This window comes from Pongo abelii, chromosome 16 (assembly GCF_028885655.2).
Source record: "Pongo abelii isolate AG06213 chromosome 16, NHGRI_mPonAbe1-v2.0_pri, whole genome shotgun sequence".
NCBI classification, from domain to species: Eukaryota; Metazoa; Chordata; class Mammalia; order Primates; family Hominidae; genus Pongo; species Pongo abelii.
Window position 1 is genome coordinate 16,590,529 of NC_072001.2, and position 22,056 is coordinate 16,612,584.

The 22,056-nt window shown below is 37.2% G+C and overlaps 1 pseudogene; it reads left to right on the top strand.

Moving 5' to 3' along the window:
* The window catches only part of LOC134760235 (U3 small nucleolar ribonucleoprotein protein MPP10-like), a 43,032-nt pseudogene that overhangs the window by 14,575 nt on the left and 6,401 nt on the right, over positions 1-22,056 (top strand).

The window sequence follows — 22,056 nt, forward strand, 5'->3', positions numbered from 1 at the left end:
GCAAAGATGGCTAGACTGCTGGGTGGGTTACTAAGAGGAAGAAGCTGATACAGAGAGAGTGACAGCTCAAGGGATGTGCCAAGGCATTTCCCTGAATCAGACCAAAGAGTGATGTACACATGTGTGAGGAATCTCTCTAGAATAATGGAAAGACACACCTTGAAGCACACAACAAACCAACTGGAGCTTCCAGAGGGCTAGGAAACATTTTGTTTCCACCAGCTAGGATGGAGAAAGCTTGTAATAATTCACAGGGCATAAGAAATAATTATAAGGAAGGTCATGTTGTAGAAGGGGGCTGCGTTTGTACCAAGTACAGAAAGGCTGTTATGGATATATTAATTAGAAGGTTGGAAAATGATATACCATGGAAAAACAAAGTCTGAAGTAGACTTCAGATAAAATACTATTTCTAGAGATAAGGAGAAATATTCCAAACTATAAATGGTGTAAATTCATTAAGAAAGCATAACAATCTTAAATGTATATGTTCCTAACAACACAGCATCAACAAATACAAAATAAATACAAATATGAAGTAAAAACTGAAAAGAAAAATCCTGATTTTTATCAAGTAATTTAAATTCACGTTATATTATATATTTATTTATATTATATATTTATTTATATTATATATTTCTCCAGTCTCAACTCTGAGTGCAGGTTTTTATCTGCTTTTTTCTCAAAACCTATCTGTGGAAAAAGAAATAAAATGGTATTTTGAAGGAAATTTTGCCCCCAAGGTTTACCATTTCATGTTTGTCCTATCCTTACTTGCTTGAAACCTTCCTATTGCATTGTATGCCTTTAGCACCATTCTAAATTGTTTTTACATTTTCAAGGATGGTTTTAAATTCCTAAAATTTGCCTTTTCCCAAATATTTATCTCAGAATTTTTGAGACCTGGGAATTTCGGGTGTCTAAAGCAGAGAAAGGCTTTTACCTCACATGTTGAGTTACCATAAGAAACTTAGGCTGTGGTACTTTTCTCTGAATTATCAGTTACCACCTTTCCATCTGCCTTCTATCTTCCAGAAATGTATTGTTATCTCCCTGCTACTAATTGTCCTAGTTTTATAAATGTGCTTGGTTTAAATCGCCAATGTTCTTTTGAAATAAATTTAATGTGGCCTCTTAAAAAGGAGGAGATTAATATATATAGTGAGGCAGCTATGATAATTCCAAACATTGCCATGTTTAATATATTTTATGTGATTTAGTCTTTTTCTTATTTACTTATAAACATCTATTTTTTAATTGACAAAATTATATATATCATGTACAATACGTTTTGTAGTATGTTTACATTATAAAATTGCTACATATAGCCAAGTAACATATACATTACCTCATATACTTTTGGTGGCAAGAACACTTAACATCTCTTTTCTTAGCTATTTTCAAGAATTCAAGGCATTGTTATTAACTATAGACCTATGTTGTACAAAACATCTCTTGAACTTACTCCTTCTAGCTAACTGAAATTTTGTATCCTTTGATTAACATCACACCAACACTCATCCGCACCCCCATCTGCAGCCCCTGGGCACCATCATTCTATTATCTAATTCTATGAGTTCAACTTTTTTAGATTCCAAATATAAATAAGATCATGTGGTCTTTGTCTTTCTGTGCCTGGTTTATTTAACTTAATGTAATGTCTTTCAGGTTCACTATGTGTCAAAAATGACGAGGTTTTCTTTTTTAAAAAAAGGTTGAATCATATTCCATTGATTAAATATACCACATTTTATGTATTCATTTATTAATGAACAATTATGTTGATTCTATATCATAGCTAGTGTGAATAATGTTGCAATTAACATGGGAGTGTAAACATCTTTTGGCATACTGATACCATTTTCTTTGGATATATACCCAGTAGTGGGGTGGTATGAATGATAGTCCTATTTTAAGACTAAATTAAAAATTTCCATTCTGTTTTCCATTATGTCTATAATAATTTGCATTCAGTATACAACAGTATACAAAGCATCCCTTTTCCTCATACCTTTGCCAATGTTTGTTATCTCTTGATATTTTGATCCTAAAGAGGATGAGGTGATAACATATAGTTGTTTTGAATGCATCTCCCTGATGATTAATGATATCGAGCAGCTTATTATATAGTTGTTGGCCATTTTTATATCTTCTCTGGAGAAATGTCTCTTTAGGCTCCTTGCCCATTTGTTAATTGGGTATTTGTCTTTCTGAGTTGCATGAATTCTTTACAAATTTTAGGTATTAACCCTTTTTCAGATATGTGGTTGACAAATATTTTCCAAATCCCTAGCTTCCATTTTATTTTGTTGTTTCCTTTGCTTTGAAGAAACTTTTTGAATTTGATGTTTTATTTTTATAGCATTGCTTATTGGTATGGTTTGGCTGCGTCCCCACCCAAATCCCATCTTGAATTGTAGTTCCCATAATCCCCACATGTCATGGGAGGGACCCAGTGGGAGGTAATTGAATCATGGGGGTGGTTACCCCCATGCTGTTTTTCTGATAGTGAGTGAGTTCTCATGAGATCTGATAGTTTTATGAGGGGCTTCTCCCCCTCTGCTCAGCACTTCTTTCTCCTGCTGCAATGTGAAGGAGGATGTGTTTGCTTCCCCTTCCACCATGATCGTAAATTTGCCGAGGTCTCCCCAGCCCTGCAGAACTTTGAGTCAATTAAAACTCTTCCCGTTGTAAATTACCCAGTCTGGGGCATTCCTTCATAGCAGCGTGAGAATGGACTAATACGCTTATGTAGCCTGAGCTTTTGATATGATATCCGAAAACACAAACAAAAAAAAATCATTGCCAAGGCTGCTGACAAGGAACTTTTTCTCTGTGTTCTCATCTAAACGTTTTATGGTTTCTGGTGTTACATTTAGATCTTTTGTCCATTTTAACTTTTTTTGTGTTTTGTATAATAAATGGGTCCAATTTTCCTGTTTCCATGTGGAAATCCAGTTTTCCCAGAACCATGTATTGAAGAGACTATGTTTTACCTATTGTAACCTCTTATTGCCCTTGTCAAAAGTTACTGGACCATATAAGTTTGGGTTTGCTTCTGTGGTCTCTATTATATTCTACTGCTCCATGCGTTTGTGAGCGAAATAGATGATTGGAAATCAAATTTGAGCAACCATTAAATGTGTTTTCTTCCTCCTTGTGTTTCTTTTAGTATTGAAGCTTTGCATTTTTAAGTAATTGTACATGCATAAGAAGTTGCAGAAAAAGAACACAGAGGCCCCATGTCCTCTTCATCCACTGAAGAGGATGAAAGTCCCACCTTTCCACTAATCTTCCTACACCACCACCACAGAGGGCAGCAGAAGTTTCTCATTACCTCCTGGTGGTGGTAGAAGTCCAGGTACCTAGTGCCTCTGAAGGCACTACAAGATTGGGGGGTGGGGTAGAAGGTGTTATTTTTTGGCGTTGGTGAAATTTCTGGTTTTCCAATAACCCCCTTCTCACACTACTTGAGGAAGGAGTGGGACAGGCACCTCTTATAGTCATGCAAAGTTGGAAGTATTCGCTTTCCACTCAGGCTTTGCTGATGTGTGTATAGATGGAGACACAGGTTTAGGTTTTTCTCATGGCTAGGGTAGGAGTAGAGAAGTATCATTATTGAAAAATTTTACTGCTTGCTAGGATCTTCCTTTCCTGGCCCTTTGTCTAGAGAGGACAAGCTTTTCTTTTTTCTTGGTGTGACTCTTTGCTGTTTCTAGGTTGTAAGTTTCTCCAGTATCCAGTCCAGTTAAAATGAAGTGAAAAGAAACCCCAGTGGAACTCACCTTCATGTAATTCTTCTGGCACAAGGCCTTTAGCATGTCTGCCTTCTTCTCTCCACGTTTTTATGTTGTTTTACAATTTTAGCTGTACATAGCATGAAGAACACTGAGAAGTATTTCTATTACATCTTTCCTAAAACTTGGAATCTCTTTCCCTTTTTGAAACATGTTCTGTATATAAAAATTAACTTTAAAAATATTCTGCATCTTTTATTTTAGTTTCTTTAAAACATTACAGCAATAAAAAGAACGCAATCTTTAGACAAAAAAAAATGTTAACTAAGCTCAAGTGAATATTTACTTTAAAATAAAATTCTTCATTTTGCACAGTAATTCACTTTCAAATTTCAATAATCTCTCTCTTAAATATAATACGTGGTACAATTCCTTTGAATGTAAAAATTTACAGGACTTTTCAGGTACCCATCATTCTATAACAGGATGCATATTTGTATTGAAAATTCTAAGACTGGCACTGGGAAGCTGATTTTAGATACTGTCTTTATTTATTTTTCTTTGAATTTGTATTAATAGTAGAAATTCACAAGTGCCTCACATTCATAACAGTGTTCTTTGTGCTTTGATCTATAGTTGTAATCTTCCCAGGCACTGGAGGCAATGTTGTTTACTCAACATAAAAAAGTAAGGGTCACAGCTTTGCTTGCATTTTCAGCCTGAATATGCTGAGAATATTCTTATAAGACTCTTGGATCATTATTACATCCATTATGCACATAGCTATTACACTAACTTTAATTTGAACTTTGTTTCCAATGATGCAAAAATCCCTGAGTCTGTAGTTAAGCCAGCATAGTCTGAGTGAGTGTAGAGATAAACCCATTATAGGAAAAAATACATTCTTACTACTAAAAGGTCACAATGTTCCCAGACTCCAGAAAAGGGTGAAAAAAAATACTCGTCTTTTCCCATGAAATGCTGTTTGTCCAGCTTTGATGGTGATGCCAGGCCAGAGCCCCTTCTTCCATTATCTTCTTCTGTCTTCTTTGCTTTAGTCTTTTATCTTCTCTGCCCTGACCCAGACTCCTAACTTCAATACTCTGAGGTCCTTGTAATCGTCATCACCGTTTTGACTTCATGAAAGTTGGAAGACTGACAGCAGTTATTATTCTGCTTCATTTTGGAGGACTTCACCATTTTGGTTTCATCTTGGAGCACTGACAGCAGTTTTCTACTAAGTCCCACTCTGTGCTATTTCAACTTTGAGGTTCTTTAAGGTAGAGCTTTTAAAAATAAATAAATGTTTATCATGTACACAATATAATGTCCTTGCTATACATAAAAATATATATAATATTTAAAATGTTGAGCACATTGATAGCAAAACTTGATGAATCATGCTCACGGAGTCTTTGTCTTTACGCCCCTCAAAGTCAAGCAGAAACAGAAAAAGAGATGAAGTGGAATGAAAATCTTGCTTTGCCATATGAGGTTTAGAATATTTAACTTAGTCTTAAATTTATTTCTCTTACAAGTAGCTGGAAAGATTAGAAATAGGATTTTCAATGTCAGTAAAAATTAAGCATGCTGATATCATATTTACATTCCTGATTGTTTTATGTATGTAAACACATATATTGGAAATACATAATGTATATAAATGCAGTTGACCCTTGAACAACATGGGTTTGAGCTGCACAGTTTCACTTATACATACATATTTTTTCAATAAATATACTGGACAATGTTTTGAAAATTTGCAACATTTTGAAAAAAATTGCAGACAAACTGCACAAAATATAATTTATCAATACAACTTATGAAAAGTTAGGTAGCTCATGAATGCATAAAATATATGTAGATGCTAGTCAATTTTATTATTTACTATCATGAAATACACACAAATTTATTATAAAATGTCAAAATTTATACAAAACTTACAGACCATACACTGGCACCATTCACAATGAAGAGAAACGAAAACAAACATAAAAATCCGGTATTAAAACATAATTGCATAAAATTATAGTACATTTTGTACTACTGTAATGATTTTGTAGCCACCTCCTGTTGCTATTTTGGTGAGTTTGTGTTGCAGGCATCCACTAAAAACATGGCGTGGCTCTAGTCAACTTCGAGTGAACAGTTCATCTCTTCAGTAAATTGTGTATTCAAGTAAAAAGTGTTCTTTCACAGTTCTTCTGTTATTTTTCACTGTGTTTAGTGCAATATCATAGACTTTGAATAACACAGGGGACCTATATGCAGTGCCGCCATTGATGCTAGAAGTGCTCCACAGAAGCATGGAAAAGCCATGGCATTACAAGAAAAAGTCGAATTGCTTGGTACATACCAAAGATTGAGGTCTGCAGCTACAGTTGCCCATCATTTCAAATAAATGAAACTAGTGTAAGCACCATTGTCAATGTAAGAAAAAAAACTGCTGCAGCTATGCTAGCAGGTACAGAAACCTTGCACTTTTCATGAAATACATTTTTTATCTCATACCCTTATGCTAGTATAGAAAAATGCAGCTCTTATGTTAGCATAGGATTGTTATAAGGAAAACATACCAATAGACTCTAATATAATTCAAGAAAAAACTAACCATTATATGGAACTTAAATCAAAAGGAAGATGAAGTATCAAAGCTGGAAAATTTATTGCCAGCAAAGGATGGTTTGATAATTTTAGAAAAAAAAGTTTGGCCTAAAAATGTCTACATAACAGGAGAAGCAGCTCCTATCAACCAAAAAGCAGCAGATGAGTACCCAGATGCCATAAAAAATAATTGAAAAGAAAAGGTATCTGCCTGAACAGGTTTTTAATGCAGGTGAAAGGTCATAAGGACTTTTAAGGCTCATTATGCATGGCGCTCTATGGAAATAATTTTCAACTCTATGGAAGAGAACCCTGATAGAACATCTGGAAGAATTACACTGTTAAATTTGCCATCATTGTTACAGAAAAGCAATGAAAACCATCAAGGTTGAAACAATAAATTGCTGCTGGAGAAAACCGTATCCGGAAAATGGTGCTTGACTTCACAGGATTTCTGGCAGAGCCAATCTAGGACATAATAAAAGAGATTGTGGATATAGCAAAAAAAGGTGAAGTATGAATGGTTTCAAGATATGAGTCTTGGAGAAATTCAAAAGTTAACAGACACCACACAAGAGGAATTAACAGAAGATTACTTGATAGAGATGAGTGTTTCTAAACTCGTGCCAGACAATGATGATGGGGAAGATGTAAAATAAGCAATGCCAGAAAACAAGTTGACTTTTGACAATCGGTCAAAAGGTTTCCAATTATTCAAGACTGCTTTTGACTTCTCTTACTATAAGGAACCTTCTTTGATATGGCACTGAAACATGATGGAAGACAGATTTTTACCGTATAGGAACATTTTTAGAGAAATTAAAAAGCAAAAAAGTCAGAAATTATCATGTATTTTCACAAAGTTGGGCCAACTATGCCTGCTTCTCCTGACTTCCCTTCTATAGCCTCCACAAATCTGCCTGTGCTACCCATGAGATAGCAAGACCAACCACTCCCCTTCCTCCACCTCAGCCTACTCAATGAGAAAATAAGAATTAATAAATTATGGTGACCAACTTCATAAATAGTAAATATATTTTATCTTTCTTATAATAATAATTTTATATTTTTAGCTTAATTTACTACAGTACATAATGCATATAACATTTAAAAGATATGTTCATCAAATGCTTATGTTACTGGTAAGGCTTCTGGTAAACAGTAGGCTATTAGTTAAGTTTTTCAGGAGACAAAAATTATACACAGATTTTTGCCTTTGTGGGAAATCAGCACCCCTAATCCCCACATTGTTCAAGGGTCAACTGTAATACATAACACATATAAATATATATATTATATACATCGTAATCCAATACTCAAAAATACTAACCAGGGAAACACGCTTTTTCTGAGAAATTAATATTTTATTAAATTGAAAATATATTGTGTTTTCATTAGTTTTCATTAGTGACTCCTTTTTGTGAGGTCATAATAAAATCCAAAATAAGGTTCATGTGGCAGTGGAACCAGCAATAAAAAATATTTGAATAGCTAGATGAGCACTGAAATATGACACCCAGAAAATATCGTGACAGACAATAGCTGGATGTAGAGCGTAGAAAGCAGTCAAGGAGGCAACAGATGACATAGTGGAATTTGGGTAGATTTGGGTGGATGACCAGAAGACTGGAAGACACAATATAGGGAAGTTAAGGCAGACTGTTGTGACAGAAAAACGATAGCTGAAGGTGTCATTCCTACCATGATCATTTAAATTGTAGCAATGGGTTTAAAGCAGGTGTGGTGATTCATGTGACCACATGAAAAATAAAATCCCCTGGGTAACCACATCAAACGTACTCCTACACTCTAGGGAACATATGGGGAAGGAAGCCGATGGACAGTAGATCCCTACAGAGGTTATACAGTAGGCTTGTGGAAAGAGCAGATTGTTTTGTTCAAGACAGAATTAATCTTTTATAGTTTTGCTTTTCTGCACAACAAGAACATTATTTAGCTACTATGTATAAGCAGTTAAATTTGATTTCTTTGGTTTATAATAACGTTAAGCATGGTGTGTTTTTGTAATTCTAATCCAGTATTTTAAAGATTATTAAAATTATTATCACAGTTGTGATTGTGCATCCCATTTCATTTTTTTTTATCCTGATACCTACATTCTGACCTCAAGTTTCAATTTTTTTATAAAACTAGGTTTCTTCTTTGCTCTGGTTCTCCATGTTTCTGTTTGGATAATGTGTCCCTTGCATGATTTTGCCTTCTAACTAGAACCTTAAACGGATCTTGGCACAGAAACGTTCGATAGTTTCTCACTGTTATCAGAGAGTACATCTTTATAATTCTGTGTTTCTACAATTCAAAGAGTCATCAGCCTCACTAGTCTCCATTATTTTTTTCTATATAACTCCAGCCATTTCCTGCCCTTGATATCGAATCACTGATGTCTTGCTGGAATAACCTGCTTGATACCACCAAGTAAATGCCATGAGCTTACTGATTAATTCAAATTTCCCATAAGTCCCCATGCATGTCATATCTCAATGATTAGGTCACGTTCAAAAAGAGTACATATTTTTTTTTCTGCCAAATTCTCCTTAATTAGTACAGGCTCAGTTATAGCTTCTGGTTTTAGCAGGCAGTTACAGCTGCTGGAATGCAGATTTTAAAATATCCTCTCTGGGATATGTTATGTTTGGAGTAATTTCTTTTTCAGATGCCATTCTTGAAATCTATCAAAAGGCTAACTTAGAGATGACTGATTTTATCTACTATGCTACTCCAGTATTTGTCATGCAGAGGAAGTGTGACCATGTGCTTGCTCATATCTTGACTTTCACTGTGTTATTTTATTTGTGGTTTTTTGTTTGTTTTTTGTTTTTGTTTTTTTGTAATTGAGTAACTGGATGAAGGTTGTGGACTTCTATGAAGATCTAGAAATGGCTATCTTATTTTTTTCAGATAAAACTGGATGTGTGAGTTCAAAGGTCTACATTTTGCATTAGGAGGTAGGATATTAGTGTTAACTTTGTTACCAAGGCATATTTTACTTTTTCATTTTTGAGACAGGCTCTGACTCCATTGCCCAGGCTGGAGTGCAGTGGTGGATTATGGCTCAGGCTCACTGAAGCCTCAATCTTCTGGGCTCAAGTGCTCCTCTTACCTCAGCCTCCCAAGTGGCTGGGACCACAGGCTAGTGTCACCATGCCTGATTATTTTTTGTGTTTTTTGTAGAGATGGGGTTTCACCATTTGCCATGGTTAGTCTCGTACTCCTAGGTTCAAGTAATCTGCCCACTCCACCTTCCAAAATGGTGGGATTACAGGTGTAAATTACCCTAAGGCATATTTTTCAATCAAGCTTTTACTTCAGCTTCGCTCTTGGTCTAAAATTTTTGTTCTTTATCTCGATATGCTCTTGTTTGAGAACCTTGTAGGAGATGAATCCTATTTGGTGCATAAACCCAAAACAAAGTAATCTTTAGCAAGACTGCTATATACAGAACACAGCTCTGTGACTGATAGTAATGACACTCAGCAAGTACAAAGTCAAAATGCAGATATAAAAGTAGCAGTTACTAGTAGTGGGGTTGATATTTTTGATAGAAGAATGTATCAGAGGCCAAGATTCTAACCAATTTTTTTCTGAATTAATTTTCAGAGAACAGCTGAATTGAACTAGGGAGACATACATTTGTTATGAATAAATCTGGCAGCAGGAATGTGTTCAAACTATGGAGATATGATATACAGTGAATAAGTTTGTGGTTAGCAAAATGATGTTACAGTTTTATGATAATAAATTTCTTAGTATCTTGCACAGTGCTGGCGTGAATTAGATATTAAAACTTCCTACTCCCAAATTTAGCAATACATTATTAGAAAATGTTAGTCAATATTTACCAGTATGTATGCCCCAAAGATTTTGCAAAGTATGGGAAATGCAAATTTTAAAAGTCATTGTCTTTGCCTAAGGTCTTTCCATTTTATGAGGGAATAACATCAAGAATGGAGAAAGAAGAGCGGACAGTGTTGAATAAAAGTGACATAGAAGTGGAAAAAAGTATGAGGAATAGAAAGTGTACACAAAGCAAGAAATAACAACATAGTGATGAGAAGAAAAAGGAAAGAAGCATAGTAGTGAATACTGAAGAGGCGAGAGGATGATGAAAAAGAAGGATAAATAGATGCAAGTGGAGGATCAAGGCAGAAAGGAAAAACAGAGAAAACGTTAAGGGCAAATTAGACCAGAAAGGAGGACTAAAGGGAACAGGACTACAGCCAAATGTTTCTATATCTGCTATAATTAATTCATTACAATAGATGATACATGCTTTTACTCTAATAGGTTTAGTAGTAACTGATTTGAAATTATTAATATATATATAATTTTGAAATTTGTTTTAGAAATATTAAATTGGTGGCAGCAAATAAATGACCACTATGTAGAAAAATAATCGTTAAAATTTAAAAGGATAAATTCTTGACAGAAACCTGCTGCAATAACAATCGCTATCTTATGTAACAAACACAGAACTTCCATTAGCTCCAATTTAAATCAAACTGACAGGTTTCACTCAGAATTTGTTATGACTACTAAACATTCTTGTAAAATTATGTAAGAAATAAATCTTCTTTATGAAATAGCAGTCATATTCCTGAAATAAAATGTAGATACCAGGTTGTTTTACCCACTCCACCCCATTGGAGATTGATAATTAATTATAAAATATGCATACATGCACAATAATGCAATTAGCACATATAAGCATATTACTCTTTATCCCTCACACAGACGTGCGCACACACACACGCACAACCATTCATGCACACACACAGAGTTATTGCATATGGATAATTTTAATTGTTGCTACTCTTTTCAACTGTCATTACCACCCTTGTGTCTTTTTCTTTATGACTAATTGCTCCCCACTGTTAGAATGGAATGAAATCTGATAATCAAAAGAGAAACTTCTTGAGGTTTCTCTCCTATGTTCCCCATATCCCTCAGCAAATTTCATCTTTAGTTTTTTTAAGCTAAGAAAAAAAAGATTAGAGAGCATCTCTGTCTCCTGACTGAAACAACATGCATTCATCATCGTTGCACAGTAAACATGTCCCATTGGTCCAGCCCCAAACATTGCTTATTTGTACAGCCTTGGCCTCTAGCAGTGGGTACAAACTAGGCCCAGGTATGGTTTTGTCCTGTGGATCTAAGTACTTCTGCTGCATTTTCAGAAATTCCAAAGTCTAAAATTGTCTAGTGAAAAGGAAAGACATGCAATCTAAGTCGTTATCTTCAGTAGATTGTCATTTCAGAATATACTAAAGCATGTGCAATGAGTTGTTCATTAATATCAGGAACTGACAAAGTCTGGAAATGTGCCTAGAAATCAAAATCTATCATAACGCCATTATAAAATATATAAAATAAAGGATCAGGAAGTAACTGCTGCTACAATGAGAAAAATAAATGTCGTTTATGATTGTTTGCTAAGTCTATTTCTGAAATATTTTATGATTATAAAATGATTGACATGCAAATAATTCTCATGATTTTCGGGTAAAAGCTAAAAATTAAATTATATTTATATGACCTGAATCAAGACAGTGGAATAAAACAGTAAATATTCATGAATGTACACATGGAGAGAAATGTATTTTTTTGTTTCCTAAGATTTGACTGTGTTCCCTGAAAACCCAGTGGGTTGTTTTAAACTGGCAAGGAGGAATAATCCAGCTTGTTTACGATGTGGCAGCCCATATCAGCATCCTATTCCACGCAGTCCTTGAAAATCTTGAAAATGAACACATCAGCATTATCATTACCTAAATATATATCCTATGTGAATTTATACAGCTAGAATGTAAGATTAATATGAACAATTCAAAAGCATCCTTCCCTTCCTAGAAATTAATTTATGTTACCCTCTTATATTCATATCTTCCATAGTATAGTAAAGGTGCCTTCTCACACTTTTCCCCCTATCTTGAGCTTCTGCCTTCCTTTGTTTTTAAACTAAGTTACTCTCTATTTCCTGAAAATGCCTCCACTTCTAACACTGAGTCTTTACCCACGGAGACCCCAAACCCTTCATATATATTAACTCATCAGTTTTCCTAACATCTGGATACTTCTTACTTCTCTAATCTCCTCAGTTTTCATTCCTTCTCGAGAACCCTACGTGGTTAAAATCTTGCTAGACTGAGTCATGCATTCTCAAAAGGATATTATTGTCCACAATGCGGTTACGATTGGCTCTTGAGGGGGAAAATATTCTTTAGAATTACAATAGTTTGGGCCGGGCGCGGTGGCTCACGCCTGTAATCCTAGCGCTTTGGGAGGCCAAGGCGGGTGAGTCACGAGGTCAGGAGATGGAGACCATCCTGGCTAACACGGTGAAAACCCATCTCTACTAAAAATACAAAAAATTAGCCGGTCGTGGTGGCGGGCACCTGTAGTCCCAGCTACTCGGGGCTGAGGCAGGAGAATGGCATGAACCTGGGAGGTGGAGCTTGCAGTGAGCGGAGATGATGCCACTGCACTCCAGCCTGGGTGACAGATTGAGACTCTGTCTCAACAACAACAAAAAAAATTACAACACTTTGGGTCTCCGCAGTTTAACACTATAGGATAAGATCTTCATTGTTAAAATTTAATTTCATGAGAGAATGGTGGTGATTTTATAAAAGCATCTAAAAGGGATCCTGGTAGGGAGAGGAGTGATAATAAAAGAAGATTGGGAAACACTGGGCACAATCATCGTCCCAGTTGCCCTCAATATATTTGGAAAACTCTGTACCAATACACATGTTGTTGTATCTTGCCCGGACCCCAAATCTATGTTATCCAATGTGGATTTCTGGTTTCCAACATTGTTCCTTTATTGCCATAAACCAAGGAGTGACAACCATAAACCAAGAGCCTCCAATTTCATTCCTGTAACACTGAAGTTATTCCTTTCAAGTCTTCCCTATCATTTCTCAGAGTGTATGTTTTCCCTATTTTTCTTCCTCTTATTTTTCCCCGGCACAAGCAAATAAGTAGCTTTCTATTCTCTATTGAAAATATTGAGTATCTAAAATATGACATATATTTTAATATTCATTTTTATATAATATCTTATTTAACCATCACAACTCTACTGTGATATATACAGTTTGTTCTCCTTAAACAGCTGAGAAATATCCTCAGTGAAATGAAGTAAATAATCCAAGAACATACTGCTATATAATGTTAGAACTTGGACATATAGATCTTCAAACTTGAATATAGGTAGATAGATAGATACTTCTATAGACACATATCTCCACTATATGTATATGTATGTGTGTGTTTGTGTGTGTATATATATATATATATATATAAAATATATATATAAAAAATATATATATATATATAAACTGATTCTATATAACTGATTCCAAAACTTTGCTCTTGAAATATACAGTTATGAGGCAATTACCTAATCTTATTTTTCTCCCCAATTTAGACAAATTGCTTTAATTTTGATTGAGATCTCTATGCTTTTGGATGTATGTGGCCTAACACATCTCAGGTAGGCAGCCTCCATAGCTCATCTATTCCCTCAGTAACTATGCTGCTGAAATCTTGAACTTCCAGACTTCTCCATCACAACCCAGAGCACACATACACACACAAAATGTATGCTTAGTCTCAGTCTATGTCCTATTCATGGAACAGCCTTTTATCCATTGTTGCTACCTAGAGCCTTCTGACATATTTGGGTCTTGAACTTTGTCAGCTGGTTGACATACCACACCTCACTTCCCATGTCATTTAACACCTTCCCTTCCCAGGTAGCAAACTCCCTCTTGCTACTTCTTGCTTCTCTTATTATTAAAGAAATATATTGAATTATTTTATAGGATTTATAGTGAAATATTTGTATTTCCTATAATGTAAATACTGTGTACACTTTCCTTTCCATTTTTTAAAAATGCTAATATTGACAGTGGGTTCAAGTGTTAGCCTAATCTTCTGCAGCATTTCTCGTAATTTTGGGCAGCCATTGATAATAATTTTTTGTGTCTACAATTTCATTCGTGGTGCAATATGTTGATACTACAATTCTATTAATCTTTTTTTCTTTATCAGCTGGAATTCTTAATTTAAAAAATATTTCATCAATTATTTAGTTGCAGTTGTATAAGAATATTAGGATGAATGCTAGAGTTCTTCCCTTTCTTTCTCAGTTTACAGAATGCATTGGTTACCTAGTATTCACCAAATGTGATTAAGGAATTTTTATTAAGTAAAAAAATTATCACTTTTTATCACTAATTAAGGTCAATCAATTTTTCAGTAACTTCCACTTGTTTTGCTACTAAAATTGCCTCATCCTAACAATAGAATCCTCTTCCAATTGTACCATGAGAGTTTTTGATATGAAGTTTTTGAAATCTTCGTTACATTTTTAGGATAATAAGTTGCTTCAGACCAGTTCTGTACATTTTTTGCACCGTATCCAGATTTAATCATTTATTTGGGGTCCCTGATTTGTTTTCATGTAAAATGCTACATAAGAGGCTACACTCTGCTTGCCAAGGTCATCAGTGTTACTGGGCTTGTCATTGTTTTTAGGCTTTTTAGAATATGAGGCTTGGAAACATATGGATATAAAAGATAAAATATTTTATGTGTATAATATTTTTTATTGCCAAAGCCAAACTAACAAAATATTACCACCAATAAATGTACTATGGATATTGAAATAGTGATATTTAGTGGTGAGATTTTTTTTTCCTTTTGAACCAAGCACTTTTTTACCCACTCCTCCAAAGTCAATCTTTAAACCATTCATTTCCAACATGGGAAAAATTATATTTCTTTTTATTTATATGACAGTGTTATGATGACACATTTATAAAAATGTGAAAATGTTTTAAAAATTAAAATGTTGCAGTCAGCTTTTAATTATCAGAAAGCAGCTTCTTCTTTGGTATATCCTACCTTTGAGAATTATTGAGGAAACTTCTAAATGATTTATTTTATTGGCAAAACTTTCTGAAAATGACACAGACGCAAAAATAAACAAAATCTTTAAACAGAGTTAGCAACCAAGGAGTGTGCATGACAACCAAAGTCAGCGCAATCCCTGCTGACATGTCCTTTGTCCAAACATGAAGGGAATAACTAAGGTGCATATTGATTTCATTGCAAAAAGCAGAATACTATTTTGTGCATCAGACTGCAGCATAAGACTCAGGACCTGTAAAGACCATGCAGAACAACGGGGCCATCTGTAGATGAATGTTTGATGACATTTTTGAAGCACCTGTGATGACATGGGTCGTTCACCCAGACTCCAACTATCTCACACCCTCACTGGGGTTCAGCTGAGTAACTTTGAAGCAACCCAATGAAGAGCTATTATTGACATTTTCTAAAAATAAGACGTGAGAAAGGAAAGTTTCAACAAACGTCTTCCATTCATTTCAACTCAATAAACATTTTTGAAGGCTCACTAATGTGCACTGTCTTTGCTGCTCTATGCATCTCTCTCATCTATTAAATGTTCATCCTGCTTCAGATTCCTGTCAGATGTATCCTTCATGCTGCTGATACAAGAATGTTTTTCAGACATACTCCTGGTAGGGTCACTTCTCCACCTAAAATCCCCAGGATAAAATTCAATAACTTTAGCAAGATATAAAATGTCATTAATTATTTGTTCCCTCCATCTCCTCTCATCATATCTCCTACTTATCCCCATGCCCCTGACATGCAAAGCTATTTATATGTCTTCTGGTGTTATTCTCACCTGAGTCATTTGTGCAATGCTTACATTATAGCCTCTGCCTGAAATGGCCATTCTGTCTTAAATGGATTATATGCTAATTGGCTTTTTGATAACTCACACATTGCCTTCTACACAGAGTCTTCCATGATTTTTCAAGCATGCTTAAATATCTGTGGGTTCTTTCTATTAGAATGTGAGTGATTAAAAGGCAGGAGGCCGGCTCATAAGTCTCTTTGTATAACCACCCCCTACTTCTGCAACAGTACTAGGTAAAATAAAATGTAAAAAAAAATTAATGTTTTATTTAATTACTCAACCAACCCTACAATATATCGAACAGCTGCCATTCCATTAGAGTCCTGGGTATCTCAAAGACTTACTCAACATCTCCGTTTCAAGGGGATGTGAAAGAGAACATTTCTTAGTAGAAAGCTTTGTAATTATTTGAAAAGCAAACAAAGAAAATGAAGCACAAAATGGATTACATGGAGTAGTTTTATACTTGTCAGAAAGAAGATTGATTTCTGAATCTTCAGAGTGGCAGTTCATTATTTTATTGATTTCTAGTATAAGTGAGATATCCAAATATAAAAGCAAATAACAAAGGGATTCCATAAACAGATAAATATTATATTTGCATTGACAGTCTTCATTGTCTCATTGCTTTTGAGGGTGCCAAGACATAATCCAGGCTGTCTTCCTACTCAAGCCACTGGAAAAGCACTAGACCTGGAGATGTAGGTGACTCCCAAAGTGAAATAGCTGAATAATAGCAGAAACTGAAAACATCCCTCGGTTTCTGAACTATTAATCCACTGTGCATTTTACTAGAGTAAGGGCTATCAAATTATAAATAATATATATCACAGTAAAACACCTTCATTAAATATTTTGTTTCACAATAAAAAAATTCATTATTGACCAGCATTTAATTTTAGATTCAAAATTCATAAAAATATTAGCTTATACTTTTCTTTTTTGGATAGATATTTAATACCTATTTTTAATTTTTTCAAATTGAATTATGTTTTAGACCTTGTATGAACAGCTTTATAGTTATTTACAAGAGGTAGCCTATTTGATGGTCCAGTTAAGAAAGCTGCGTTTATCTTACAGCACTGAGTAAGGTTAGTATGTTACAAACAAAATTAATGAGGGGAGAATGGAGCAACCAACTTTTTATATAAGAAAATAGGATTATTTGAAGAGAAGTAAAAAATCAAATACAAATGATCAAAAATGTCACAATAAAGAAGATTTGAGACAGAAGAAAATGGAAATGAGAGCCATTGTGATGTTCAATACTGATTATAAATATTAAATAGAGAAGATACAAAAAATGATATTGATATATATACTATGGCCTGAATTTTTGTGCTCCCTGAAATTTCATATTAAGTGTAAATTAGGTACTAAAACTCATATAGATATGGTATTAGGAGGTGAGGTCTTTGGGAGGTGAAAGAACCTCTTACGTAATTAGTGCACTTATAAAACAGGCCCAGGAAAGCTCCTTTGTTCCTTCCACCTCATGAGGACGCAGGGAGAAGGCATTATCTGTGAGAAAATGGGCCCTCACCAGATGCTGCACATGCCTGCGCCTTGATTTTGGATTTCCCAGCTCCCAGGACTGTGAGAAATACATTTCTGTCGTTTATAAGCCACCCAGTCACCCAGCTGATGTATTTTGTTACAGCAGCTTGACTAGGCTGCAACAATCTGGTAAAAACATAAGAAATTATTTTTATCTCTGAAGGAATTTTTTTTTTTTTTTTGAGACGGAGTCTCACTCTTTCACCCAGGCTGGAGTGCAGTGGCGAGATCTCGGCTCTCTGCAAGCTCCGCCCGCTGGGTTCACGCCATTCTCCTGCCTCAGCCTCCCGAGTAGCTGGGAATACAGGCGCCCGCCACTACCCCTGGCTAATTTTCTGAAGGGACAGACTTCCACAAGAGGCTCTCCCCTGATGATGCAGATTTTGTGGATGTCCCCCACACCTACATGCATTCCTTCAGCTTGAGCACTGGTATTTACATGCCCAGGGGCCACATTGACGTCTATCCCAATGGGGGTGACTTCCAGCCAGGCTGTAGACTCAATGATGTCCTGAGATCAATTGCATATGGAAGGGAGTTCCCTCTTTTCTGCTTTGTGTTTGACTCAGTTTATCCCATTTCCTTCTAAATCAGCCAGAGCCTTTAGTGCCGCAGGCACTATTTGTTCATTATTCTCACCTCTCACCACAGTGGCCCTCCAACACTGTGTTTAATGTATATCGTTGTCCTCCAAGACTAACTGACCTAGTGGTTCCCGCTCTGGTTTCTCATGCTTTAAGGTTGCAGCTGTTATTAGTTGTTTTCTTTCTTTCCTTTTTTTTTTTTTTTTTTTTTTTTTTGAGAGAGAGAGTTTTGCTCTTTTTGCCCAGGCTGGAGTGCAATGGTACAATCCCGGCTCACTGCAACCTCCACCTCCCTGGTTCAAATGATTCTCTTGCCTCAGCCTCCCGAGTAGCTGGGACTACAGGCACGTGCCACCATGCCCAGCTAATTTTGTATTTTTAGTAGAGATGGGGTTTCACCATGTTGGCCAGGCGGGTTTCAAACTCCTGAGCTCAGGTGATCTTCCCACCTCGGCCTCCCAAAGTGCTGAGTTTACAGGCATGAGCCACTGTGCCTGGCTGATTAATTTCTTTTTATGACAAAAGGAATACATACATTTGTTGAAAGAGAAATCAAGCATTATAGACTTGCATAAAGCAAAAGTGCACTCCCACTCCCACCTCTACTTCCACTCCTCAGATGTAGCCAGTATGAATGCTTTTGCGTGTATCCTTCTAGTCTTCTTTCTTTGCAAATTTATTTGCATTTTCATGCAAATTTTCCCCCAAATCACATTGTTCTGCAACTTTCTTTATTTTTATTTTTTTCAGCTTCATTTTTTTTCTGTAATAATATATTATGGATACTCTTTTTCTTTTCTTTTTTTAAAACACACAATCTTTTTTTGTTGCTGTTGTCATTGTTGTTTTGTTTTTGTTTTTGTTTTGTTTTGAGATAGAGTTTCACTCGTTGCCCAGGCTGGAGTGCAATGGCACGATCTCGGCTAACTGCAACCTTTGCCTCCCAGGTTCAAGCAATTCTCTTGCCTCAGCCTCCCGAGTAGCTGGGATTACAGGCACCCACCACCACACCTGGCTAATCCCAAAGTGCTGGGATTACAGGCGTGAGTCACCGTGCCCGGCCACATCCTCTTTCTTTCTTGAGACAGGGTCTTGCTCTGTCACCCAAGCTGGAGAACAGTGGCACAATCATAGCTCACTGCATCCTCGACCTCACGGACCCAAACGATCCTCCCACCTCAGCCTCCCAAGTAGCAGAGACCATAGCTGTGCACCATCATGTCTGGCTACATTTTTTATTTTTGTAGAGATGTGATCTCACTATGTTGCCCAGGCTGGTCTCAGACTCCTGAGCTTAAGCCATCTTCTCACCTGGGCCTCCCAAAGTGCTGGGATTACAGGTGTGAGCCACCATGCCTGGCCTTGGTATTCTTAATAATATGTCTTGGAGATTGTTTCATATCATTATATTTAGAGCTACCTCAGTCTTTCAACAACTGCATATAATTTCATTGCATGAATGCATCATAATTTGTCTGGCCCTTATAAGTAGACATTTAGGGTTTTAAAAAATCTTTTTCAGTTATGAACAGTGCTACAATGAATGCCTTGTCATATTTTTAAGATGAGTTTTAGAGCCAACGTACTAGAAGATGGAAGGAAGCATGTTTCTCACCCATTCCATTTCAGACTGCATTTTTAGGGGAAATTGTGCTAATTGGAGAACCACATTTGGCTTAGAGGTTCAGGAGTACTTGGATCCTACCCTGGTGTAACTCTTCCCTCCCCTACATCTGGGCCAATGAGAGATGGAGAAAAAAAGCAAGAACCCTCATTCTTAGAGGGGCTGAAAGCCTAAAGCCGTGCTCTCGGGAGGACACCCCTTCCCCTAAGCCAGGGCTTCTCTTTGACGTTTGGGACTAGATAGACCTTTGTTCTGAGGGCTGTCCCATGCATTGGAGCATGTTTAGTAGCATCTCTGGTCTCGACCCACTAGATACCAGCAGCACCTTCTCCCTAGTTGTGACAGTGTCTCCTGGCTGAGATCTACTGCTCTAACCCAACGTGGACCTCAGAATTGTACCACCCACAGGCTGGCACAGGGCAGGAGCCTGAGGCACCAGAAGTGCTTGGCCCAGAATAGGAGTGGAAGTGAGATGACCAGGCTTAGCACAGCAGGATCAGCCTGTCCTGCCAAAGCAGGCTCATGGAGACAGGGGTACCCCTGAGGGCCCCAAGTGCAGAGCCTTTTCATGGTGGTGCCCCCCACCCTGCCCATTGGCAAACGTGGCCCCACGACACCCTGGAATCTATCCAAACATATAGTGACCTCTGCAGGAAGGATGGGTGGGAAGCCTGGGAAGATCTTGAGGCTGTATTCATGCATGCGCAGAGCGAACCAATGCACCCGCCGACCACAGGTGGCCTCCATCAGAATGGAGACAGTAGATGTGAACTTTGCTTCAACCTCAGGGTCTAAGGACAAAGCCGCTGGAGCTGGCATTTTTTCCCCCACACTTCTGGATCAGGCTGTATTTGAGTCCATGATCAGCCTGCATTTCTTTAATTAACTTGAACCAGGGGTGATAGATAATCTATACCCCTTTTCCTTGGATGGTTGGCCTTCACTTTTCCCCTGGTTGGCTCCTAGGAATTATGTAATTTTTGGTATTCATCTGATTTGTTGCTGCGGGACACCAAAAGGGAGGAACTTGGCACTCAGACATCAAGGTGAATGTCACAAACAGAGGCCAGTGGAGGGTGGAGGCTCCCAGGGGAGGCACGGGGTCCAGATCACAATGTCAGGCTTAGGCTTTCTGATAAAGCTCCCGGTTGTCTTGTGATGGGGGAGGGGAGAGCTGAAATCAGGATTGTGAGCTGTGACTGAAATATCTGCAGCAGCTCCAGGTAAGAGAGGCCCAAGACCTAGGATGGCAACAAAATCTCCCAAGATCTAGCCAGCCAAGCAAGCCTCTATTTTCTTCATGTTCTTCCCAATCCATAAAGATCACAGCTTTTGCCAGCCATAATCCCCGCCTATAATCGCAGTACTTTGGGAGGCCAAGGCAGGAGGATTGCTTGAGTCCGGGAGTTTGAGACCAACCTGGGTAACATGCAAGACCCCATCTCTACAATAAAAAATACAAAAATTAGCTGGGTGTGGTGGCATGCACGTATAGTCCCAGCTACTCAGGAGGCTGAGGTGGGAAGATTGCTTGAGCCCAGGAGGCAGAGGTTGCGGTGAGCTAGATCACACAACTGCACTCCAGCCTGGGTGGCAGAGCGAGACGCTGTCAAAAACAAAAACAAAAATAAAAACAAAGAAAAAGAACCCCACAGCACACAGCTTTTAAAGAGATGGGGTGACAAAGATCACAGAACAAAGAGTTAACAAAAGAACTGGGTTGTAGGGCTGGGCAGCAATTGAAGCTGTTTTTCCTCCCAGGTGATTGGATGCCTCACCTTTTAGGGATGAGGGGTCCTCAGGGGCAGGGTCTGGGTATGAGTAGGAGAGAAGCCTCCTTCAAAACCAACTTTCAGAGAGTTGGATGCTTTTTCTTTTTGAGATGGAGTTTTGCTCTGTTGCCCAGGCTGCAGTGCAATGGTGCGATCTAGGCTCACTGCAACCTCTGCCTGCTGGGTTCAAGTGATTCTCCTTCCTCAGCCTCCTGAGTAGCTGGGATTACAGACACACCACCACGCCTGGCTAATTTTTTATTTTTAGTAGAGATGGGGTTTCACCATGTTGGTCAGGCTGGTCTCGAACTCCTTACCTCAGATGATCTGCCCGCCTCGGCCTTCCAAAGTACTGGGATTACAGGCATGAGCCACAATGCCTGGCCAGAGTTGGATGCTTTTTGGAGAGGAATGAATTTGG